The sequence below is a fragment of the Leptodactylus fuscus genome, chromosome 6 (genome assembly GCF_031893055.1).
Source record: "Leptodactylus fuscus isolate aLepFus1 chromosome 6, aLepFus1.hap2, whole genome shotgun sequence".
Lineage (NCBI taxonomy): Eukaryota > Metazoa > Chordata > Amphibia > Anura > Leptodactylidae > Leptodactylus > Leptodactylus fuscus.
The window spans coordinates 94331069-94358661 of record NC_134270.1 but is presented as its reverse complement, the minus strand read 5'-3'; the positions used below and the strand labels follow the sequence as shown (position 1 = coordinate 94358661).

Here is a 27593-nt window from a genome sequence, read left to right as displayed (position 1 = left end):
GAGATGAGTGGCCCAAAGTCATATAATGCTTTAGAAACACCAATTTCCTTTTCAAATTGATAAAGATACCAACTTTTATGCCTAGAAGCATTTTGGGCCTGACTGAACTTAGGGTCTTTTCACACGGAGGAAAATGGCGCTGAATTTTCCGTGCTTTTCAGACTCCAGAGTATAATAATCGGAGACCCGGGGGGATACAAACATAAACTACTGTTACTTACCTATCTCCCGACTCCCCTGCATTCTCCGTCGCTGTCAGCCATCTTCCGTGACATCATATGACCAGGGTCCAGTGTCACGGGTCATATGACGTCACGCAAGTAGGCCGAACCCTGCCCAGAGCCTGGAGAGGTAAGTAACACCGTTTTTTATGTTACCTTACCTCTCCCGGGCCTCCAATCTTTATATTCAGGGGTCCAAAAAGATCCCCGAGTATAATAGTGCTTGTGGGGCCTGTGTCGTCACTTACTGATCCCAACCCCTGCCAGGATCGGTAAGTATATAGGGCCCGTTACCGGCTGGAGTAACTCCAGCCAGTAACGGCCTATTAAAAAAAAAAAAAAAATGCAACGGTAGTGGCTGTCGCCGGGCCCCTAATGTCCCGCGCCCTGTGGCAGCTGCTACCACGGTAGTTACGCCACTGATTATATACCCACATTATAATGTTCCCTTCCAACTGCCCCACAGTATTAAGTCCCTCTCTTGGTGCCCCAGTTTAAACTGGTGGAAACTAGATTGGACATGAAACTGGAGCAGCTGAAGGGGGAGATTAACCAGTGGGGGTAGTTGGAGGGGGGCAATAAATTGATGGCAGCTGGAGGGGGACATTAGTAGTAGAGTTAGTTGGAGGGGAACAATAAATTAATGGCAGATAAAGTGGGACATTAAACTGGGGGCAACTAGAGGGGGACATTAAAATTGGGCAGCTGGAAGCAGACATTAAACCGTAGGGGTAGCTGGAGTGTGACATTAATCTGGGGGCAACTAGAGGCAGACAGGTCCCCCTCCACCTACCTCCATGGTTTAATGTCCCCCCAGTTTAAGTGCCCCCTTCATCTACCCCCAGTTTCATGTCCCCCCTCCATTTCTCCCCCAGCTTCATATCCCCCTTCATCTGCCCCCATTTTCATGTCCCCCCCTCCATCTGCCATCTCTGCCCCAGGTTACTGAGACACACACACACAGACAGACACAGACAGACACACACATACAGACACACACACACACACACTCTCCACCCTGCATCTCACTTTCCCCCTCCCTCCCCTCTCAGTACCTTAGGACACACACCACACGTGTCTCCAGCTTCTTGCACTATCCTGCTGGCACTAAGATACGCCTCCCTAGTCAAGCTATGCGGGCTGGACTGAATCAGTTAGAGGGCCGGATATGGCCCGCGGGCCGTACTTTGCCCAGGTCTGGTGTAGCAGAATTAGGTCCGGAAAAAAAATGCTTCAGGAATCAGGTTTTTTGGAGCGATTTTTGGTAAAAACAGCCTCAAAAACCGGCAGGCGGTTTTTCCCTCCAGCACAGCGAATGGACCACAAAAAACCGCGACGCGGTTTTCCGACTCCCATTCACTTGTATTGATTTCCTGAGGCGGAATCCGCCTGAAGAAAGGGCAGCTCGCTTCTTTTTTTTCCGCTAGCGGTCTACATAGACCTCTATTGTGAGGGGGCGGATTTTGGGGAGGATTCCGTGCCAAAATCCGGTCTGTCTTGCCCCGTGTGAATGGGGCCTTAAGGGGTTGTCCTGTTATCCACACTTTTTCTCTATTCACAGGAGATAAGTGTCCAATCGTTGGGGCCCAATCAACAGGTCCCCCAGTAATCAGGAGGACTGGTCATATGAACGCAATAGCATTCCATTCACATGAAAGCTTTCGGAGACTTTCAGTCCCCCATCCTCCTCTGAGATTGGACACTTTTCCCCGTCTTGTGGATAAGTGTCGATGATGGAACAACTTCTTTAGCTGAACTTGAAGCTCCTGAGCCCCACAAAATCTGTAATGGGTCCTACCGATCTTGTGTCATTCAGATAATTGGTATTTTTTATGTGGCAGGTGGACCTTTGGGTCCCCCCAGGGTCCAGTAGCGACTGCTACCACTGCACTCACCATAGCTACACCCCCGATCACCCTCTGTATTGGAAATGAGAAATGATTGGCCCATTAGAAACACAGAACAGTGTCAGCCTGCTTACTCTACGTTCACACCTGGACGCGGTTTCCATTCTTTGGAATCCCTGAATGTAGTGCGAGCTCTGGTGTGAATACAGCCTTACTTTGATGCCAGGGTTTGTGCCCAGAATCACTTTGGCACTGGCTGAATTTCACTCACTTTGATGCAGCGCCCCCTTCTGTGTGTTGGCAGTGTGAGAGTAACCTCAGTTAACTCTGTAAGTCACACTCTTCAGTTTCTACTTTACTGCCCATTTTGGTGTCATTTCTTGCTGTTTTCAGGCACCTCAGAACAGCTCAGTGCAACATGTGCCATTAATAAGAGACTTTCTCCTTATGACTGATAACGACACGTCACATCCATATAATGTGAACAGGACCCTGGCCGGATGCGCACTTCCAGCATAGACTTGCTCGGGGACTTTTCTCACCTCGCACATTTTCCTCAGCTCAGTGCTCAGGCCCCTCCTCAGTGTTCAGTGATGGAGCCTCCTCCCTCCCTCCTCAGCCTCACAGAGAACTGGCTCTGACAATGTTAGCATTGCTTCCCCTGCACTGGGAGCGCAGGCAATGTGTGCAGCCACCTCCCTGGCACCAGCACCCGCAGCAGGTGTTACCAGGAGGACGCCATCCTAACAAGTAAGTTCAGTCCCATGTCATGTGAGGCGGGCTGGTGGAGACTGCAGGATGCAAACTTGGGGCAAGGAGTAGCGCACATTAGTTGCACCCTGGCTCACGTCTTAGTGTAGGTGAATGTTGGGTAGTAGTCAAAGTAAATGCATTCAGTGGGTTAGGGGGTAAGGGGGGGGGGGGGGGGGGGTAGCAAGAACTTTAGTGCCAAGTTGTCTACTAGCAGCCAAGTGGTGTATCTGCTACAGGTTGCTGCTATGTTATTGGTAATGATCAGTCTCTCCTCTGTGTGTTACAGAAGGTGACTTTGTCCTCAAAGATGCAACGTTGTAGCTGTGAATATGGTGGAAGGAGGGGGATGATAGAATCTGTGGTTGGCATTGGTGGCCAGCACTGGCATCTAGGGGCTGCCATAACAGATGGAAAAACTTAGACTTATTGTTTATTGGCGGTTCATTAGATGTGGCATGAAATAATTGGGCAAGCACTAAGCAATTCCCAGGCAGATGTAACATGTCCTGTCAGATACAGATTGAAGGATGTGAGAAACTGATGGGTTCATACTGGCATTGAGTATTTAAGCACTAAGGTCATACTGGTAGTATTGGGAACATACTGGAATTGCATTTGTCTGTTATGGGATTGTGTTGGGATTGTATAGTGCCATAGTGGGGTTGTACAGTCGAGTAATGGGATTGTATACAGTAATATTGGGGATTTATAGTGAAGTACTGGTTTCATGCTGGGATTGTATAGTGTAATTTTGTGGTTGTATAATCGAGTACTGGGATCATAATGGAGTTGCATAGTTCAGGACTGGGATTGCATTCTAGAGAACTGGGATCATAGCGGTGTTGTGTACTGCGGTACTGGGATTGTAATAGGAGGTACAGGGATCATACTGGGAATGTATAGAGGAGTACTGGGATTATATAGTTTAATACTAAAGTTATATACTGGGTTCTGGGATCATACTGGGAATACATATTGCAATACTGGCATAGTATAGTAAAGTCATACTGATCATACTGGTATTTTATTATGAGGCACAGGGATTATTCTGGAAATGTATAGTGCAGTACTAGAATTGTATAGTGCAATACTGGGATTGCACAGTGAAGTATTGGGATTAAACAGTGCATTTCTGTAATTATTCTGGCATTGCATAGTCCAACACTGCGACTATACTAAGAAATACTGGTATTTTCTGTTATGTGGCACCAACATAATCTATAGCACTGTACAGAGATGGCCATCAGTCACATTATTCCCTATCCTGAATTGAGCACAGAATCTAACCTCACTATTTCACACATCCTAGAGCCACTTACAGAGAAAGCTAATTAGCCTATCAATAAGTTTATGGGATGTCCGAGGTATCCGGAGGAAACCTGATGTGGAACATCCAACGTATACTGAAATACTGGGATCATGCTGGGATTGTACCAGGAATATACTGAGATTATATAGTTGAGTACTTGCAGCATACTAGACTATATAGTGCAGTAATGGGTTGATATTGGGACTGTACACTGTAGTATTGAGAGTAATATGGTATCCTATAGTAAGTACAGTACTGGAAACAGAGCATACTGGAATAGTATTGTGCCATACAGTTATGACATTGGGATTATAGGAAAATAGTGATCCAAAGATACTTGGATGGCACCAGGATTATATTGTTAGTTCAGTACTAGATTGTCAATATTGTTTTGTAGTTAAATTCTAAAGTAACACAATGAATCATTGGAAGGAACTGGAAATGTTTATTGGAAGACACTGCATAGATAATAGATTTTTATATTCAAGTACAGTAAAGATATTGGGATCTTATAGTGCAGCACTGTATAGATACAAGGTTTGTATGGTGCAGTACTGTATGGATACCTGTATAGTATATTGTGGAATACAGAATAAACACTGTAATTGTTTATTGGAGTATATATATTAGTATACATATTTGGATGATATAGTGGAGTACTGTATAAATATTGTGATTGTATAGTGTGGTACATGGAAATCACTGGAATAAACCTCATAATCTTATTTCTGATGGTGAGATTCTGTGAAGGTCATTCAGTCTGCAGTGTTTTACAAAACATAAAGAGACAAGACACAGTGGGGCCATCACCCACAAGAGGAAAAGTGCAATAAGGATGATAGACATTGTCCCAAAAAAACCTCAGTTTAGATAATCAGATACAAGTGGGATGCAAAGTAAACCAGGACAAATGGACTGTGACCATGAATGGCAGTAAATCCAGAGATCGCAGTAATCTGGTATACAAAGAACGGGACAGAACGATGTTATGAAATACTTCAGAAGAAAGTGTGAAGCGGCAGTAGAAACAAGGCATCTAACATTCAGCAGCCTTGAGTTGTGCACTCTGTTGAATCATAGGACAAATAAATGTATGGTTGTGCTGAATATATGCAACACATGCTGCATAACATTAAAATATTCCATTAACAAAAGAACATCTTGGTCTACTACAATATAAACTGTTTGTCATTAACTGCTTGTAGTGATAGATCCCAGTGGTGTGCAGGTATCGGTGTCTACCTCCGGTATACATGTATATTTCCATCTCATTTGGCTTCACATTATGAATGGAATCTCATGCACAGGGTTGTTTTGCATTCACCTGTGAAATGTGAGTGGGGGGTAGGCAGCTGTGTGTTCCCTATTGTCAGTGCAAAGATTTTACAGAGGATTTACTTGATAACAGATGGGTGAGAAATCACTGCAGACAAGCTGCCTACAATAACCTGGAGATATTGCATTAGTGGCCCGTCATCCACAATGTGGACAGAGTGGAGCTGAAGGTCAGACTGGAAAATAGTGATACTATGTTGTACATCATTCACTTCTAGAGGTGTCTAGAACCAAATATCTAGTGGCTACAACAAATCACTGCCATTGTATCAGTTGAGATATCACCTGTTAGGCTGAGACTCCACATAATGAGCCACAGCCACAAAACGCTTGGTGCTTTTCACTGTCCACAGAGTTTTGTTATACGGGAAATGCTGTGATTTACAAAAATGAGACATTTTTTGGCAATCACAGCATTTTCTGTAATGTGTGGATGGGATTAACCAGAGTCCCATCCACTTTGCAGGTAGTATAAAACGTCAGAGTTGTGTCTACCGCAGCCAAATTGCACTGTTTTCACAACATGGGGCCTTGGCCTTGTGCTGAATTTTTATTTGTTTGAAATGCAAAATAAGGTTACACAAGTTCAATCTATTTGTGACTAGTTACAGTCGCTTCACCCTGAGGGTTACAATATGGCTCCATTCACTTACATAAACGAAGGAGTTGCAATTGACAAGGCAATCTTTGGTCACTTGATGAGAGTCGCGGCCAAAGTGACTGTGTCGCCCTAGTCTAAAATTAGGGCATAGGTTGAGGATAATGCAAATTATAAAAAAATTACTTAACTGTTGACACCTCTGCCACTTCAGTGCCCTGTATTAGCTGTTCCCTGCCAATGTACTGCTGAGATCAGGGATTGTGAGTGGTCATGGGTCAACATGAGATCTGCAGCCAAGTAACCAAATACTGGAGCAGAGCAATTGAGATAGGCAGCAATGGAGCAGCAGGGGTAAGTAATTCTCATTTTGTAAATTTACACCATGCCCTGTCTATGCCCCAACATTGTCAGATAGCAGACAACCCCTAACACATTACTGTAGACTTCACAAACCATTTGAATATTTTAGAGTTCATGACTGGACAACCTTCTTATTGAGCTTATACAACTGTCTATAGGTGCATGCAGCATGTATAGAGCCATACTGAGGACATGGCCTGAGAAGAGTGTAAGAGAATGTAATCTCAGTTGTACATTTCAGTTAAAATCATTGTTCACTTTATTATTTTGTCCCTGCACCACCCTCAGACTTTGGAACTGAACCCACACTTCTGTGCCTCACATTCATCTTTTTCAGTCTTGTTTATTAAAATGCCATTTGCTTAAACAGTGAAAAAGAAAGTTCCTGTTGTAAGCGCAGTGTAAATCTTCATGGCTCTTGTGTGCAATGTTTAAACACTCCTGTTATATCTATGCTCTTCATCTCAATGCTTTCTCCCAGTTTATAATATTTCACTCCTCTACTTGAGATCACGTAAACAAGGCTCAGAGTAAGAGAGCTGCAGAGTTAAATTCTTATAGCTGTCAGTGTCACAAATGCACTTTTGTGGCTGTTTATGGGAATCATCACAAGTCTAATGACATGATTCAATGAAACAAAAATTAAACCATGGTTTTTTTTCCTGTTCTCTCCCACGGTGAGCTGTCAAAACATGCAATTAATGTGACATTGACCAGAATATAACGCTGTGTGATCCACTGGGCGGATCTGATAACCTACAAGAGATGCTGCAAAACCTATGTGGAGATAGTTCAATGCCTTGTACCTTAGTAGTATTTACAAAGTACAGAAAGGTAAGGCTTTGTTCAGACTTGTGTTATTTACTTTGTTGTTCTATTTGTGGTAGAATCAGAACAACAGACTGACAGTTTTACAGAATGAGGAATGTAAATATAACCCTAGCTTTAATCCAGAATTGTTTGACAGCCTAGAGAGAGAAAGACCAAAGGGGGTAAATGTCAGAACACAAGTGGTGTTTGGTGGCATTGACTTTTCAGCGGTTTTGGAGCTGACATAGGGTATTTTTTTGGAGATGTGAGAGTCAGAAATTAAGAATCCTGCAAACATGATTTTTCTGTGAATTGATGCAGCTACTGCAAGGGAAAGGTAGTGTTATATGGATGTCTTTCAAATGGGGGAACACTCTCTATGACGCCTGTACGCTGGAATAGAACATATGGACATAGATCACGATAGTGGGAAAACCCATCTGTAATCTGTAGGACACGAGGCCGCATCATTGTGTTCTGCTACATTACATATATTATATCTTGTATTGCAGTTTCTTGCCATCCTCATCTATGCTGGAGCTATTTTCTTGTGGCTCAAGCAAAGCTGCCTTTTCTGGAAGAATATGGAGCTACAAAGCTCAGAGAATATTTTTCGCAGTTCTGCGCTCATTTGAAGTGTATAATTAACTTTTGTCAAATGTAAATGGTTTCCTCATTACTGACTGCAGTTCATTGCATGTATAATTGGAATCACTTGAAGCCATTACTTGCTGGAAATGTCTTGTCAGTCTTGTGTCAGCTTTAGTGGGTTATTATTCCTGTTCACTGGAGACTCCAGGTGACTCTTGGATCAGTAGAAGCATTGTGGAAACCTTCACCGTCTTGGTCAGTGGTCTGCAACCTGTAGCTCTTCAGCTGTTCCAAAAACTACATTTTCAAGTTCCTCAGAGCATGTTGAGAGTTGTAGTTATTCTGCTGAGCTTATGAGCCACAGGTTGGAGACCGCACTGCTAGGTGGTGTTATTGGAAAGGTACTGAGAGTAAGAATGATTCAGACATTAATGGGTAAAGTTATTTATGTTGCTTGTGATGAGGACAGTTGCCGTGGAGACAAGAGAAACACTGACAACAAAATGAGAACATGCTAAACTAGATCATGAAACCCATGTTCAGCGAGAAGCACCTGTTCTACTTGGGCACACTTTACTTTTAGTGTTCAGAGAGAGCAATTCACTTTTACTTTCAGCATATATTTTACCAGTTATAGAATGTAGTTTGTGATTAGAGATGAGCGAACACTAAAATGTTCGAGGTTCGAAATTCGATTCGAACAGCCGCTCACTGTTCGAGTGTTCGAATGGGTTTCGAACCCCATTATAGTCTATGGGGAACATAAACTCGTTAAGGGGGAAACCCAAATTCGTGTCTGGAGGGTCACCAAGTCCACTATGACACCCCAGGAAATGATACCAACACCCTGGAATGACACTGGGACAGCAGGGGAAGCATGTCTGGGGGCATAAAAGTCACTTTATTTCATGGAAATCCCTGTCAGTTTGCGATTTTCGCAAGCTAACTTTTCCCCATAGAAATGCATTGGCCAGTGCTGATTGGCCAGAGTACGGAACTCGACCAATCAGCGCTGGCTCTGCTGGAGGAGGCGGAGTCTAAGATAGCTCCACACCAGTCTCCATTCAGGTCCGACCTTAGACTCCGCCTCCTCCGGCAGAGCCAGCGCTGATTGGCCGAAGGCTGGCCAATGCATTCCTATGCGAATGCAGACTTAGCAGTGCTGAGTCAGTTTTGCTCAACTACACATCTGATGCACACTCGGCACTGCTACATCAGATGTAGCAATCTGATGTAGCAGAGCCGAGGGTGCACTAGAACCCCTGTGCAAACTCAGTTCACGCTAATAGAATGCATTGGCCAGCGCTGATTGGCCAATGCATTCTATTAGCCCGATGAAGTAGAGCTGAATGTGTGTGCTAAGCACACACATTCAGCACTGCTTCATCAAGCCAATACAATGCATTAGCCAGTGCTGATTGGCCAGAGTACGGAATTCGGCCAATCAGCGCTGGCCAATGCATTCTATTAGCCCGATGAAGTAGAGCTGAATGTGTGTGCTAAGCACACACATTCAGCACTGCTTCATCAAGCCAATACAATGCATTAGCCAGTGCTGATTGGCCAGAGTACGGAATTCGGCCAATCAGCGCTGGCTCTGCTGGAGGAGGCGGAGTCTAAGGTCGCTCCACACCAGTCTCCATTCAGGTCCGACCTTAGACTCCGCCTCCTCCGGCAGAGCCAGCGCTGATTGGCCGAAGGCTGGCCAATGCATTCCTATGCGAATGCAGACTTAGCAGTGCTGAGTCAGTTTTGCTCAACTACACATCTGATGCACACTCGGCACTGCTACATCAGATGTAGCAATCTGATGTAGCAGAGCCGAGGGTGCACTAGAACCCCTGTGCAAACTCAGTTCACGCTAATAGAATGCATTGGCCAGCGCTGATTGGCCAATGCATTCTATTAGCCCGATGAAGTAGAGCTGAATGTGTGTGCTAAGCACACACATTCAGCACTGCTTCATCAAGCCAATACAATGCATTAGCCAGTGCTGATTGGCCAGAGTACGGAATTCGGCCAATCAGCGCTGGCTCTGCTGGAGGAGGCGGAGTCTAAGGTCGGACCTGAATGGAGACTGGTGTGGAGCGATCTTAGACTCCGCCTCCTCCAGCAGAGCCAGCGCTGATTGGCCGAATTCCGTACTCTGGCCAATCAGCACTGGCTAATGCATTGTATTGGCGTGATGAAGCAGTGCTGAATGTGTGTGCTTAGCACACACATTCAGCTCTACTTCATCGGGCTAATAGAATGCATTGGCCAGCGCTGATTGGCCGAATTCCGTACTCTGGCCAATCAGTGCTGGCCAATGCATTCTATTAGCTTGATGAAGCAGAGTGTGCACAAGGGTTCAAGCGCACCCTCGGCTCTGATGTAGCAGAGCCGAGGCTGCACAAGGGTTCAAGCGCACCCTCGGCTCTGATGTAGGAGAGCCGAGGGTGCACTTGAACCCTTGTGCAGCCTCGGCTCTGCTACATCAGAGCCGAGGGTGCGCTTGAACCCTTGTGCACACTCTGCTTCATCAAGCTAATAGAATGCATTGGCCAGCGTTGATTGGCCAATGTATTCTATTAGCCTGATGAAGTAGAGCTGAATGTGTGTGCTAAGCACACACATTCAGCTCTACTTCATCGGGCTAATAGAATGCATTGGCCAGCGCTGATTGGCCAGAGTACGGAACTCGACCAATCAGCGCTGGCTCTGCTGGAGGAGGCGGAGTCTAAGATCGCTCCACACCAGTCTCCATTCAGGTCCGACCTTAGACTCCGCCTCCTCCAGCAGAGCCAGCGCTGATTGGCCGAATTCCGTACTCTGGCCAATCAGCACTGGCTAATGCATTGTATTGGCTTGATGAAGCAGTGCTGAATGTGTGTGCTTAGCACACACATTCAGCTCTACTTCATCGGGCTAATAGAATGCATTGGCCAATCAGCGCTGGCCAATGCATTCTATTAGCGTGAACTGAGTTTGCACAGGGGTTCTAGTGCACCCTCGGCTCTGCTACATCAGATTGCTACATCTGATGTAGCAGTGCCGAGTGTGCATCAGATGTGTAGTTGAGCAAAACTGACTCAGCACTGCTAAGTCTCTGCATTCGCATAGGAATGCATTGGCCAGCCTTCGGCCAATCAGCGCTGGCTCTGCCGGAGGAGGCGGAGTCTAAGGTCGGACCTGAATGGAGACTGGTGTGGAGCGATCTTAGACTCCGCCTCCTCCAGCAGAGCCAGCGCTGATTGGTCGAGTTCCGTACTCTGGCCAATCAGCGCTGGCCAATGCATTCTATTAGCCCGATGAAGTAGAGCTGAATGTGTGTGCTTAGCACACACATTCAGCTCTACTTCATCAGGCTAATAGAATACATTGGCCAATCAGCGCTGGCCAATGCATTCTATTAGCTTGATGAAGCAGAGTGTGCACAAGGGTTCAAGCGCACCCTCGGCTCTGATGTAGCAGAGCTGAGGGTGCACAAGGGTTCAAGTGCACCCTCGGCTCTCCTACATCAGAGCCGAGGGTGCGCTTGAACCCTTGTGCAGCCTCGGCTCTGCTACATCAGAGCCGAGGGTGCGCTTGAACCCTTGTGCACACTCTGCTTCATCAAGCTAATAGAATGCATTGGCCAGCACTGATTGGCCAGAGTACGGAATTCGGCCAATCAGCGCTGGCCAATGCATCCCTATGGGAAAAAGTTTATCTCACAAAAATCACAATTACACACCCGATAGAGCCCCAAAAAGTTATTTTTAATAACATTCCCCCCTAAATAAAGGTTATCCCTAGCTATCCCTGCCTGTACAGCTATCCCTGTCTCATAGTCACAAAGTTCACATTCTCATATGACCCGGATTTGAAATCCACTATTCGTCTAAAATGGAGGTCACCTGATTTCGGCAGCCAATGACTTTTTCCAATTTTTTTCAATGCCCCCAGTGTCGTAGTTCCTGTCCCACCTCCCCTGCGCTGTTATTGGTGCAAAAAAGGCGCCAGGGAAGGTGGGAGGGGAATCGAATTTTGGCGCACTTTACCACGTGGTGTTCGATTCGATTCGAACATTGCGAACACCCTGATATCCGATCGAACATGTGTTCGATAGAACACTGTTCGCTCATCTCTATTTGTGATATATTATTATATTGCAAGAAATTATGTTGGAATAGGTAGCCATTCATCTTAAGGCCGGGGCCCCACATTGCGAAAAATGCGAACGCTGGCAGTTTCCATATAGGCACAATAGGGACAGAAAGTCCACAGAGGAAAAAACCTGCAGACTTTCTATAAAAAGTGCTGTGGAAAAAAAAAAATGCTATGCATTTCACCACGTTCTTTTCTGCAGATCTTTTTGGCTGCAGAAAGTGGGGCCTTATTCCCATTTTTGGAAATGACTGCCGTGATGGGAATAACTGCTCCTAAAATCCAGCCCATAGACGGAACCTATAGGAACAGCCAATTATTACTAATCTAGCTTGTTCCTATAAATCACGCACAGGTGAATAGTAGCTAAGGAAACAATGTTTCTGTAGCTTCATAGTTTCACAAATGGGATGGTTAAATGTGCTATGCTGTTAAAATACCCCCATTCACCTTTATAGGACTGACAGTATCTGCGTTAGAGAAGCACTGCTCAGCTGTTCCTGTAAGGGTAAGTTCACACGGGGTTGTTTTGTCCGGAACCCAAGGCAGAGTTCCTGAAAAACGGGTAGCCGCGACTTAATGCCGGTGCAGTGCGCCGGCACCTAGTCGCGCATTCTGCTCTGGATTAGGCCCAAATGAATGTTCCTAGTGGGGAGGAGAGAGTGTCTTCAGGCTGAATTGCGAGGCGAATCAGCCTGAAGAATGAGCATATCGCTTCTTTTTTTCTGGAAAAAAGAACTGACTGGCTCCCATTGATTTCAATGGGAGCCATCTTATTGGTCAGGATTTTGAGGCGGATACAGCCTCAAAATCCTGACCAAAAAAACCCCATGTGAACTTACCCTAAGTCCCAACATTGATGTCAGTACTTTGGAGCAGTTAATTCCATCTCAGCAGCATTTTACCAAGATGAGAATAATAGAAGCACAGAGAGCAGTGATATCACCAAAAGGACAATATGGTGTCACTTCTTGTCAGAAGATTAACAACACCATCATAAATTTAAGTTGATTTGCAAGTCAACTTCCTACAGTCTTAAAATGACCTTTCATCACCACCAGTAAGTCCAGGTCTTTACATCATTTAAAAACATTTGATTCTGGCACAGTTACATATATAGTTAGTATATGTGTCATGATTTACCTCAAGACATATGTCCATAAAGTGCAACCAGTGGATAGGAAAGAGCATGACACTCTATACATTCCCATAAGCTCCTGGGGTAGGCTATTCTATCGATTCACAGTCCTTACAGTGAAGAAGCCTGGTTGGCTCTTGAGATTAAACAGTTTTTTTCTCCAGACGGAGGGAGCACCCCCTTGTCTTTAGAGGGGATTTTACATGGAACAGTTGGCATTTTTTCTCTAGTCCCATTGATCCTGTGCAATCATTGATGTTAGCATTTTTGTTAGTTTTCTCATATACTATTTAGGCTCTGCACTGTCAGAAGGGCGGTGTCAGGCAGGAGCAGGCTATAGGGTATGATTCTGAGCTCTGACACTGGTTGCCCTAATTGTGGCTCCGAATCGCACACACCTCTGCCTGACACTGCCCTTCTGACATCACAGAGTTTAACTGCTCTTGTTGCTTGTGAACATTGGAGGCTAGAGAGAAAATTTCATTTGTACCAGAATCAGTGGACCTATTAACAGTTGCTAAGAACTTGAACTGGTGGAGGTGGTGAATGGCCCACTTTAACTCTATATTACACTTCATGGGAGGCTCAAGCTGGAGTTCTGCTACCGTGCATTATACTGCATTTCTGTTTGCTTAGACAGACATATTATAGTATTGCCATTGTCACATATTTGGAAGGAGCCACAACATGAAGAACAGCTTCATATTACATCAAGTACCAAATGCTTAGAAATAGTCAAATAACTATACCTGTTATGTATTATTACCTAATCATATTAGTCATATATATATCCTTAGTAAATGTTGTGTTTATGTTTTTGTTCTCAGTCCACCTCAGTGGATTGTGTGTATACAAGGATTCTGCGTGCTTGCCAGATGTTATTGCTTTATAGCTTCCTGGGCAGCCAGGCATGGAGGAGGCTGACGTGTCATTGACTTCAGTTCTGTGAAACCATTCACACTCCAACTTTTCAGGATTAAGATGAATTGTTCATCCCCCACTTCAGGGCGTAAGGAGGGGCGCACCCTGGCATGGAGTACTGGCTAAGCACGAGCTTAAAGGGGTATTCCCTTCTCTCTGTTTCAGCAGCTTTGCCTGCCGTCTTTTCTTCTTACTTCCTGTATTCCTTCAGTCAAAGCCACCTCACCCCAGCTTGCTGAACAGGACACTATGAAGTATCACAATACTCATTATGATTACTAGAAATCTAATATAAATGCAGATCAAATAATATGCACATGCTTGTAGAGAATGGACTCAAATTATTTTTGTTTATCTAGAGGGATAACAGACAAGGATTTATCAGCAAACTGCAACTAGCTGAAGGCAGAGCATTAGATAACAGTGAGAGCAGAGAGTGCTGTCATATGTCCTGTCTTAACATTGCACAGGTCAGGCTCTATGGAAACACTGTGGAAACAATGGGATATATAATTTCATGTAGCTGGAAAACAAAGCAGCATTGCTAAAGCAATATATTTAGGAAAAGTCTTCCGTTTACATAAGCTTACAGTATATATAAGATACTTGAGTTGGGAATATGCCTTTTTACAGTCTATGAGACCTGAGAACTGTTGTCACATCTGTGGAGCCAGCTGAGAGAGCTGGGTGTTTCCTTTTCACTACAGTAGATTCCGGAGCTCCTAGGATAAATACATTTAAGTATTATTCTGTTTTTATCCCATTTAATTCAAGGAGGTTTGCAATATTGTGTTATGGGAGTCAAATTTTCATGTATGTATAGCACTGATCCTTTTGCTCCTTTCTGCTGCTCTATGAACCCATTACCTCTTTAAGGTGTGTTTGTATCTAGCTGTTGGAGAGATGCTTGTATATATTAGCGGGGTTTCCACTTAGCTGGGAAATCAGTGATAGTTACATGTATTTAGGATGTATGGACTATGTTAGGGTGCATTTACACTCAATTTACATCCAGAGTAAAGGTCAAGTGCAAGATTGAGTGAATGGAGTGAATTGACCCCTGACATACACACTCACATCACATACTAGGATATCCCTTATGTGACAATAACACACATAGTGGAAGGAATAAGACCTAATGCAAAGAGAGCAGAGGATAGGTGTAAAGAGAACATCTATAATATCTCCACTGTACGTGCTAGTGAGTATATTGTTTAGCTTAGAGTAGGAGACAACATGAGTGCTTGAAGGAGTATTCCCATCTGGGACTTTTACGGCTTATCTGTACAAAATGTCCTGTAGATACACCATAAGTTTCCCAAATGGGAATACCCCTCTAGATTCATACTGAGTCATTATCAAAAGTCTGTCATAAAGCCTTTGCAAGTGAATTTATTTACCTGATTGTGCCTTTATACACTAATAGCACTTATATAGAGGATTCTACTATAGATAGGTTACAGAGGTTGAGAAGATCAGCGTCAAATATTCAACACTACAAGAAGATATACAAATCATTCAATAACATTCCCCATGCATACAGTGATAGAAGGTAATAAATATACGTTTTGAAGGATCACAATCTTTAACATTACATCCCTTACATTCCAACTTTTATGGTTTAAAATTCTCCTTATTAAATCCTTCACTCTGTTCATCTTCTATTGAGTTTCTGCAGGAGGTTCTTGTTTTCATTCATAACTAAAGTTAAATTTGGAATCCTAGTTTCCTGTTACCAAGCAGCGCATCTTGTGGATTTATGCTTTAGCAAGACATATGTTAGGTTGCCTTCTACAACACATTATATTGCCAAAACGTTTTTTAAAATTCAGGAGGCTCCTACAGTCATTGCTGGATATTGCAGCATTTTGAGACAGTGCGTAAAAAAACCGCACACTTTTGCATTTAGGCATATACACTCAATGAGGCAGTATATTATTACCTAGAAGCCATGCTTTGAATTAACGCAGATTAAATATTATTTGCATTATTCATGCTTACCAACATTTACATCCCAGGAACTGGACATTTAAGTCCCAGCCCTGAGTAACGTCCACTTTTGGAACAAATTTGCAAATAATCAACACCCTATTACAGTCCAATTCAGAGAACTGTCCTACCCAAATGTGCTATTAATTAGATTTCTAGACTTTCAGAGATGTTACTTGGAGCTCCTGGCCTTAGTCATGAAATGAAAGGACAAACATTTGTAATGTACTTTTCTCACCAATGGACTCAAAACGCCCCTGCTTTCCATCTGTAATACTGTTGTCTATATACTGGTTGGGTACCCTCAAATAAGAAGAAAATAAAAAATAAAATGTAACTTTTATTAAAGAGCTAAAGAGGGTGCCAGGCCCCAATCCGTGCTCACCACTGTGTACACCGATATTAACACTCTGCATTAAAATCACTGTGGGCTGAGGAGACACTATATAGATTTATGATTGCCAAAGGAGTACTCCTCTAGCTTCACCCCACCCTGGATTTTGGGCGGATGATAGATCACAATAAATGAAAGCTAATATCCTGGTAATGGTTAACATATATCAATGAAAGTCTATGTTGGGACAACCATATAGGTGGCACCACAGGTATCCTAGGAACCCACCCTACAGTGGTACAGGTGATGCTTTCCTGTTTGGTCTGTACACTTGTTGGTCTGTGTGTACGTAATTTACAGTCAAACATACAACTATTAGCGCACACCCAAGCATCAATCAAACACCAGAATTCCGGCCAGAAAGGCCCTAGCGGAATATTAATATTAATCCTGATAGTATAATAAGCATTTTTAGAATGAACTTATGAGTCCACTGTATTTGGGAGCTAAACCCCTAGTCTAACCTAGTCTTTGGTATCCCTTTTCCCCTGCCAATGATGAAATCTCACTCAGGTCAGTACAAGCTGCACCAAAAAATACTTGTTTCTCAGGCCAGACAATTGAGTTTAGTTCATGAATATACTAGACTCATGAGTTCTTGCAGTGTCTTGCTGGACTCCAAAATTTAAAAAAAAAAGTAATAAATACCGTATTTTTCGGACTATAAGTTTTTTTTTGGGGAAAAGAAGGGTGCGTCTTATAGTCTGAAGGTGGCGCCTGGCATCCGCTGTAATAGAGAGGCGGAAGCCGGCAAGTGATAGATGCCATTACAGGTGCCGGGGCCTGAGACATCGCTGCGCTCCTCTGCCATGCATGAAGCCGGCAGGGGCTCCTCTGTCCCCCCGCTGCTGGCTTCAGGCAGGGCAGAGGAGCGTAGCGATGTCTCAGGCCCCGGCGTCTATCCCTCCCCGGCATCCGCCTCTCTAGTACAGCGGATGCCAGGTCAGTATCCGTGGCCCCTTCTCCCCCGGGGCCGGTCCCCACCGGCCCCGTACCTGTAAAGTTGCAGGCCGGCTCCTGCGCGGCGATATCGCAGGAGCCGACATGTTCGGGTGACAGCCGGGAGCCTACTGAGGCTCCCCGGCCTGTCACGGCTATATTAGTATTGCGGCTGGTCTCTATGACCAGCCGTAATACTAATAGACAGAATGTCCCATAGACGGCAATACAGTTGTATTGCCGTCTATGGGACTTGCGATCAAGTGACCGCAGGTTCAAGCCCCCGGGGGGGAATAAAATAGTTAAAAAAAAAAAAAAAAAAAGCTTTAAAAATATGAAATAAATAAAAGTTCTAAATCACCTCCTGTTTTTTTTTTCAATACAAGGTGATCTAAGCAATAGATATCCCCCAAAATGGTATAACTAAAAATTACAGCTGGCCCCGCAAAAAAAACGCTCTATGCATCCCCGTACAGCTGCAGGGTCACCTGTCAATGTGGCCTTGCAGCTGTTGCAAAACTACAACTCCCATATATTAAATATTTTACCAGTTTTTGCTTCAAAATTTTTTTTCCCTATTTTCCTCCTCTAAAACCTAGGTGCGTCTTATAGTCCGAAAAATACGGTAAATAAATTGTAGTAAACGAGGATTATACAGCCATTCTGATATGGATTTCTCTTACCTTTATCAGGTCCAAGAGATCTATTAATGTATTCAGTTTATATTGTACAAGCTGTTGACAGCTCATATACAGTCATGGCCAAAAGTTTTGAGAATGATACAAATATTAATTTTTACAAAGTCTACTGCTTCAGTTGTTCTAATGGCAATTTGCATATACTCCAGAATGTTATAAAGAGTGATCAGCTTAACAAGAATTACTTGCAAAGTCAATATTTGCCTAGAAAATGAACTTTATCCCCCAAAACACATTTCAACATCATTGCAGCCCTGCCTTAAAAGGACCAGCTAACATCGTTTCAGTGATTGCTCCATTAACACAGGTGTGGGTGTTGATGAGGACAGGGCTGGAGATCAATCTGTCATGATTAAGTAAGAATGACACCACTGGACACTTTAAAAGGAGGCTGATGCTTGGCATCATTGTTTCTCTTCTGTTAACCATGGTTATCTCTAAAGAAACACGTGCAGTCATCATTGCACTGCACAAAAATGGCCTAACAGGGAAGAGTATCGCAGCTGGAAAGATTGCACCTCAGTCAACAATCTATCGCATCATCAAGAACTTCAAGGAGCGAGGTTCCATTGTTGGCAAAAAGGCTCCAGGGCGCCCAAGAAAGATCAGCAAGCGCCAGGACCGTCTCTTAAAAGTGTTTCAGCTGCGGGATCGGGCTCCCAGCAGTGCAGAGCTTTCTCAGGAATGGCAGCAGGCAGGTGTGAGTGCATCTGCACGCACTGTGAGGCGGAGACTCTTGGAGCAAGGCCTGGTCTCAAGGAGGGCAGCAAAGAAGCCACTTCTCTACAGAAAAAACATCAGGGACAGACTGATATTCTGCAAAAGGTACAGGGAGTGGACCGTTGAGGACTGGAGTAAAGTCATTTTCTCTGATGAATCCCCTTTTCGATTGTTTGGGACATCTGGAAAACAGCTTATTTGGAGAAGACAAGGTGAGCACTACCACCAGTCTTGTCTCATGCCAACTGTAAAGCATCCTGAAACCATTCATGTGTGGGGTTGCTTCTCAGCCAAGAGAATCAGCTCTCTCACAGTCTTGCCTAAAAACACAGCCATGAATAAAGAATGGTACCAGATTGTCCTCCAAGATCAACTTCTCCCAACCGTCCAAGAGTAGTTTGGCGATCAACAATGCCTTTTCCAGCATGATGGAGCACCTTGCCATAAAGCAAAGGTGATAACTAAATGGCTCAGGGAACAAAACATAGAGATTTTGTGTCCATGGCCTGGAAACTCCCCAGATCTTAATCCCATTGAGAACTTGTGGTCAATCATCAAGAGACGGGTGTACAAACAAAAACCTACAAATTCTGACAAAATGCAAGCATTGATTGTGCAAGAATGGACTGCTATCAGTCAGGATTTGGTCCAGAAGTTGATTGAGAGCATGCCAGGGAGAATTGCAGAGGTCCTGAAGAAGAAGGGTCAACACTGCAAATATTGACTTGCTGCATTAACTCATTCTGTCAATATAAGCTTTTGTTACTCATAATATGATTGCAATTATATTTCTGTATGTGATAAAAACATCTGACAAACACACATAAACCAGAGGGCAGCAGATCATGTGAAAATATAATATTTGTGTCATTCTCAAAACTTTTGGCCATGACTGTATATGCTAAGGCCCTACATAAAAAAGTGCTGCAGGGCCCTCTGACTCCGATCTCGGGCAACCCCGACTTTCCAGCAGCGTTTGATTCCTCTTTTCAAGATCGTCCCCCTGTCCACCCTCTCCTACGACTTAAGCATGTTACATCTGCCTCTGCTCTCCTTCCTCGCTCGGATTTATTGACCTTAGCTTCCAGGCCGGACTCAGTGGCCGCCCATTGGCACTATTCTCAACTATCACATTTCTACTTGTCCCTGAGGCGCTCACAAGATGTCCACAGACCACTTCTGCCCTTAGAGCGTCTCTGTCTCTCCACTTCCCAGCCGGGGCATACAGTTTCTCTTTTATACAACTCTCTGTTAGAGGATCCGGAGGGTGACCTACCACCTTTCGTGGAGTGGTGGGAGAGGGAGCTGTGGGTGGCTTTTCCGCCGGGTGTGTGGTTATCGGCCTTTGAGATGTGCCACAAATTTTCTATCTCCTGTAAGGCTCAGGAGACTAATTACAAGATCCTTTCTAGATGGTACAGGGTCCCGACTCTGCTCCATACTATCTTTCCAACTACCTCTGATAGATGTTGGAGATGTCTCACCGACCGCGGCACGATGGCCCACATCTGGTGGGGATGTCCCCTTCTTCGCCCTTTTTGGGATAGTTTGAGAGGGGTTATTTTTCAAGTTACAGGAGTCGTTTTGGAAGATGATCTGGCCCCTTTGCTTCTCTCCCTTTTCTCTCGTAAGTTCCGGAAACCTATTCGCAAGTTATTGGGGTTTATGTTGGTAGCAGCACGTTCAGTCATTCCGAGACTGTGGAAGTCCCAATCCCCTCCACACTCCTCTCCTGGCTTAAAGAGTTCCTCCATATCCGTACAATGGAGGACATGCTGCCAATGCTTCGTCCTGATGATCGACTTCACCACCAGACCTGGCTTCTGTGGAACATGTTCTATTACTCCTCGGATTTCCGTGCTCTTTTCCCCTCCTCTCCCCTGTGATGCTTGTCGATTTCTCATACTCTTTCTTGCAACCAATTTTCCGGTTCTCGCATGGTTACTACTTGTATTTTCATATTACAATTTACAGTTTTTTCTGTCTTGCTACTACTTTCATATCACGGATTTTGTTGTCCTCTCTTTTTAATATGATTACTTGAAATGCATTGTTCATTGTAACTCTACTGCGTCAGAGTCCGCCTCTCCCTCCCCCTGTTATTTTCCCCCAACCCCTTTTTCCCTTCTTCCTTTCCCATTGTTTCCCTGAATTTTCCTTGCCTTCCCCCCCCCCTCCCTTTTGTAGAACCCTTTGAAAAACCTTTAATAAACTTTAATGTCAAAAAAAAAAAAAAGTGCTGCAGGAAAAACGAGGCGGCAACACATTGCTGTTTCTCCTGCAGCACTTATCACAGAAAGTACGCAAAGATTTGTAGACTTTATGCTTCAATTATACCTATATGGAAACCGACAGCATTTCCGTAGGTATAATTGACATGCTGCAAATTCCAAAACAGTGGTGGTTTTAGAAGTCGCAGCATGTCCACTGTGCGTATTTTCCCGCAATGTGTGGATGGGATTTGCTAGAAATGTTTACGCAACGTGGGGCCCCTTGAAAGCCAGCTTAAGCATTAATAACACTTGTGTTTTATTTCATTATTGTCCTATTAATCTTTTAATATTCTACAGATGTGTTTTGTCAGACTTTGTCCACTTCTCAGGTCAGGGTAATTTGGATGCACCATGATTGCCTGTTGCCTACTTATTCTCAGATAATATCCATTGTCAGGAGATAGGCAATCAAGCACCCTGTATAAAACACAATTTACCGCTGGTGTGGACAGAACTAGACATCCCACACAAGATCACATTTTACGCATCTTTGACTCCCAGTTCATTATGCTGCATATGTCGTTTCTCTGCACAGTTGAGACAATTTCTTTTTTTCTATTGAAGCCATTGCCAAGGACATAGAAGGTTAAACAGCTCTTAATCTTCAGAATTAAAGTTCTGTCAGATTGCCGTATCCTGCTGAGGTATTGAGGTTTTATAGTATGCAACGTCCCACAGTAGCTGAAGCTGCACTGCAGTGTGCTAGATTTTACTAATATTGAACAGAAAGTCTATAGACACCTTTAGATCTTTTTATTTATTTTAGGTATGTATTCTGGGCTAAAAATAATTTTTTAAAATAGGTTTTTATGGCAAATTTTGGACTCTTTGGCTCCTGCAGCTACCAAATGTATATAAAATAGGAAGCTGCAGAATGCCATTCACTAGTAAATCCATCAGACTGGCATTTTGATGACTCTGTCTCCTGACCCTATCTTTCTTCTCCTGAATGATCTACTAAGCCAAGTAGTGACCAAATCAAACTTCATTTTTCATAAATCTGCTTAGAAGATCATTTAGGAGAGAAGAGTGACTGACTTTTACTTCATAAAATCCTATTACAAAACTGAATTTCTAGCCCAAATACTTGCAAACATTATAGGGCCTTGTAAATGTGAGGATGAGATATAAAATATAATGTTCAACAAATAAATGAAAGAAATCATCATGTTATATTCTGAAATGATAGATTGCAAAGTGATGCCCTAACTCCAGACAACACAAGGGACTCAAGCTGCCCTATTCCAATAGTCTGCCATACCAACGTGTGGCTGAGAAATCCACCTTCTGTCCATCCTTATCTTCCCTTATACTTACCATTTTATCATTTGAGGTTGTGATAGAATTGCACACCTTTTACAAATTAGAAGGAATACAATGGTGACCTTTGTGCGGAGAGGAATAAGCAAGTTTCATCACTCCAACTGCTGTAAAACTACAACTCCCAGAATACTTCATTCACTTTCTTCTGTCTCTACTCCCCTTCCCTCATAGATTGTAAGCCCTTGTGGGCAGGGCCTTCTACCCCACTGTGCCAGTCGGTCACGGTTCGTTTTATATCTGCCTGTATATTTTGTGTACTGTATGTAAACCCCCAAATGTAAAGCACCATGGAATTAATGGTGCTATATAAATAAATAATAATAATACTAATATGGGGAGTTCCAAAAAGAACAGAGCAAGCAGATATTCTGGGACTTGTGTTTCTACAACAGCTGGATTTCATTCGAAGCAATTAGCAGTATTAAGTGACATAGTTTTATGGGGGGTCAGAGGTTGCCGTTATAAATGACAGCATAGGTAAGCCAAGTACAGATTTTTCGCTGGGGTGAAAAACTTAATGCTAGAGAATGGTAAACTTATTGGGGGTTATTTATCAAATTCACATTTTTCAGTGAAATTTTGCACGGTTGTGCCTTTTGTGCGCCCTTTCAACTTCTTGCTTGCTCTAATAGTCGGGCGCAAGCTGTAGATAAATTCCATGCCATGTGTGTTGCGCCTTTTTTTTTTTTTTTTACAGGTGTTCACAATGAACTAAATTTATCAAAAAAGCATAGCTATTGCTATATAATAAATACGGTGCAGACACAGGACAGAATGGAATTTTAAGAAGCAGAAACAAGTGACTTCTCTGTTTTTGTTTTTGTTTTGTTTTTGTCTCAGAGCAAACTTTGCTCACAAGATCCAAAAAGAAATTTATCAAACACGTTGATAAATGTGCCTCATTATGTCTGAATTATTTCCCATGTGAATGAAGTGCTAGTGCATTCCATTCACTTCTATGGAGCTGCCAGGGTGGTGCTTTTTCACATGGAACATGCAGGGATACTTTCAAGTGTCTATTCTTCTGATCACTAGAGCTTTGACTATTAGGACCTCCAGAGCAGGGCCTTTTTAACACACTGTTGCACCCTATGCAAAGATTTCATAAGTGGGCCCCCCATCACCACCACCTTGAAATACTTGACCTGCACAAATTACAATTCTCCATCAATACCATCCACATAGTATTACACCCCTTAGTGGTTCTCACACATTATAATAGCTCCCTAATGGCCCGGTACAATATTCCTCTTATAATATCTCACTCCAGTTCCCCCTTCCCCACAGATTCATACCCCCTCTCAGGTTTCTCCCACAGTATTATGTCCCCACTCCAGATTTCCCCCGCAATATCATGTACTCTCACCCCCCCCAGGTTGCCCCCAAAGTGTCTTGCCCCCCCCCTATCCCCGCCGGTATCATGTCCTCAACCCAGGTTGCCCCCACAGTATCAATTCCTCCACACTGACATGTCCCCCCAAGGTTTCCCCCACAGTATCATGTCCCCCCACCCTCCAGGTTGCCCCCGTAGTGTCTTGCCCCTGCCCCGATTGCCCCCAGTTTCATGTTCCCTCACTGTATATATCAAAGAAAAAAAAACAAACCTTATTACTCACCTTTCCCCATTCCCCCGATCACTCTTCCCTCTGGCCCCAGTGTCTTCTAGGAACACCAGGCGCAATGTAAGTGATTTCACTACATCACATCTCCTACTCCCAGTGCACCGGGAGCAAAGACAGCAGCTGGATGGTGAAGCAGAGAGCAGACGGCTCCCTACTTCATCACTGGCTTCAACTCATCTGTGTCCAGAGGAGCCCGATGAATTGGGATAGCACCGAACCCACTTCTCTGGACTGGGGAATAGAGAATAATTGTAGACCAAAATGTAATGCACTTTAATTAAAAATGTGGCTGCTTTAACTTCTCAAGTTCCTGCCAGTGTCTCCCCTCTAGCTAATTTGCAGTTCACTCCTTGTTACTAGCCAAGGTCTGCCCATTGATGCATTACATTAGCAAAATCTCTTCACAGTGAGTGGAGGAGGAGGTTTTGGTAGGTCTTCACAAAGTGAATGGAGAGGGGATGGGTTGATTCTCCTCACAGCCTGACTGCTTTTCTCAGCTATTTGCTTGCTCTTGTACAATTACTCCTGGCAGAATTACGTAGAAGAAAAACAATAGTATTAGTAATGGATTGGGGCAGTCTGCTCCTTATTGTAAACGCCCACAGCTTCAGAGACAATTGAAAATAGTTTTCAAGCCATTATGTGATTATTAGCAGGAGGATAAAAATGATAGGAAATCATTTATAAGGGCTTATACAGAGATAGAACAGACTGCCCAGCAAGACCCTGCACTTACTTCAATTGTTCATGAAAACTCGGGTACCTTTTAACTTTCCTCTTTTGCCAGTAAGATTCATGTGAATTTTGCGTTAATTCACATCCTGGATTGGAGTCAACTTTCTAATAAGTGAACAGGAAACAGTAAACAAATCTTTTCATCCCTGGCTTTCTAAATACAAACTAGGTCCAAACTCATTGTCAGCATTGCTCTGTGCCAATCTGGAACATGGTGCTTGAGAAATGACAGTTTGCTCAAAACATCTCACTTACAGATTCTAGATTTGGAAAACGCAAAACATTTTGCCATCAGTTATTGTTGTTTTTTGCATTGATCAAAAGCATCCTTCTTTTTGTATCCTAATTTGAGAATATCATATTTTTGTAGCAGTATAGCCATTCCCAACCCTACATACACACACGTCTACACACAATGTCTTATATAATTTTAATGTACCTTTGTACTAAAGATTTTACACTAGGTTTAGGGGTATATCTTATTTGCAGGATCATTGCATGCAGAAATAAGTCACTCTTATATTCACCATAGAATTAACAACAGGCATATTCTGTGCCTCTTACATTACCATACAATTTCTATAGATGTAGAGAGATATGTAGCTGCCTGATACATTTGGTACTGCTTATTTCATTGGACTTGTTAAAATGATCATATCTTTGACCTGCTTAAAAGTGTACGCTCAATAAATCTAAATACTGTTTAATTATATACAGTCTGTTTCATAAATATTTGGACAGTGACCCAAGTTTCGGCATTTTGGCAATTTAGCTGTTTACCAAAACATTTTCAAGATGCTGTTATATCATCAATATGGGCTTTAATAAGACCCACAGCTTTAATTTGAGGGTAGTCAGATTCAAATTAGAGGAAGAGTTTAGGAATTACAGCTCTGGAATATATCGTTGCCTCTTTTTCAAGGGACCAATTGGACAATTATCTCAAAAGATATTTAACCCTTACACAACTCGCGGCATAATAGTACCATGTGGCCGCCCAGGTCTAAATGCCTTACTATAACAATGGAAGTCTCCCGTATGCTAACAACCTGTACTAGAACCCTGCAATCAGAGCTGAGTTCTGGTTATTTTTGACAGCCCAGGGTTTGGTTAGTGACCTCAAGCATCTAGAGACACATACCTTGTTGATCCTGCCTGAAGAAGAGGAAGTCAGACTTTTTCAGTGTATACTAGTGAACCAGCAATGAGAAGAAAAAAAAATGTAAAAAAAAATGTTTTAAAAAGTGTTTCTATATAAAATAAGATGTTTAAGTAAATGAATTCAAAACAATACATATTTGGTATTACTGCATCCATACAATAAAAATGAAATGAAATTTAACCTGCATGGTGAACATTGTGAAAAAATAACAGGAAAAAAAGACAGAAGTAATGATTTTTCAGCATCTTATATCACAAAATATAGTATGAAAAGTCATCAAAAAGTCATATGCACCCCCAAAACAGTGCAAATTAAAAGCACAGATTGTCCTGCAAAAAATAAGCCCTCAGTCAACTCTGTCAACAGAAAAATAAAAATGTGATACTACAAAAGTTTGACTTCCTCTTCTTCAGGCAAGCGGCCATATTCTTGTCGACTCTGCCCTAGGCCCAAGGCCTAGAAGTTTAAAGCCTGCACCGGAAGAAGATGTGTGAAGAGGATGTTCCTGAAGAAGATGGAGGCAACACTGGAGAGTTCTCTCGCAGCAATGGGGACACTCCCAGTGCTGTTTGAGTTCTGGAGACTGCCCCAAGTGCTGCGAGAGAACTCATTTGCATACTGATGAAAACCAGGATTTATACTGAATGGCGGCACGGAGAAGACATCTAAAGGTAGGAGAAAAATAGCCTTTCATAAGGCTACTCCAATGTGTTAGTGAGAAAAATATTGAGCTTTAATGATAGGATCCCTTTAAAATCCCCTTTAGAACTGAAATGATCCCTATAAATGGGTTTGGGAATTTTTTTTGTAGATCTGGAAAATCGCTGTTAGACTTGTAAGTCTTCTAATATGATAATTAAAATATGAAGCCAATATAAAGCAGAGATATGGCAGATAATATTTGTCAATATATGTGGGTGGTATGACTGTTTGAAAAGCAGAGCATTTCAAATTATTTAAAATTCCATGAAATTTCTTTTTTTTTTTTTTTTTTTTTTTAAATAACACCAACATGAAGTACAGTGTGTCATGAAAAAGCAATCTCAAAATCACTTGGGTAAGTTAAAGCTTGTCAAAATTATTGCCATATAAAGTGTCACATGTCAGTTTTAAAAAAAAAAATGGGGTCTGATCCTTAAAGAAGACCTTTCATGGTTTGGGGCGCAGGCAGTTCTATATACTGCTGGAAAGGCAACAGCGCACTGTCGTCTTTCCCGATCTGTGCCCCGGGTAAAGAGCTTTTGGTCCCGGTACCGTAGCGCTTTACAGTCAGAAGGGCATTCCTGATAGTCTGTCTGGAACGTCCTTCTCCACAGCAGCGCCTATCGCGCTGTACAGTGTGAGCGGGGAGGAACGCCCCCCCCCCCCCTCCTGATAATACTCGTCTATGGACAAGCACTGTGAGCAGAGGGAGGGGGCCTTCCTCCCCGCTCACACTGTACAGCGCTATAGGCACTGCTGTGGAAAAGGACGTTCCTGACAGACTGTCAGGAACGCACTTCTGACTGTAAAGAGCTACGGTACCGGGACCGAAAGCTCTTTACCTGGGGCACAGATCGGGAAAAGCCGACAGTGTGCTGAATTCAGCGCACTGTTGGCTTTTCAGCAGTATATAAAACTGCCTGTGCCTTTCTAAAGGAATTGCCAAGACAAAAATAAATTAAATAGGCCGGGAGAGGTGGAAAAAAACCAAATACACCTTTCCCTATACTCCGGTGCCTCCC

General features: G+C 43.3%; 1 protein-coding gene across 1 annotated transcript in view; it reads left to right on the top strand.

Annotated features, from left to right (window-relative positions):
* Positions 1 to 2707: 2707 nt before the first annotated feature.
* Positions 2708 to 27593, top strand: part of KCNG1 (potassium voltage-gated channel modifier subfamily G member 1) — an 85023-nt gene continuing 60137 nt past the window's right edge. Inside the window, exon 1 of the mRNA XM_075276819.1 lies at positions 2708 to 2818. The gene's annotated coding sequence lies outside the window, so the exon portion shown is untranslated. The remainder of the gene's footprint in view (positions 2819 to 27593) is intronic.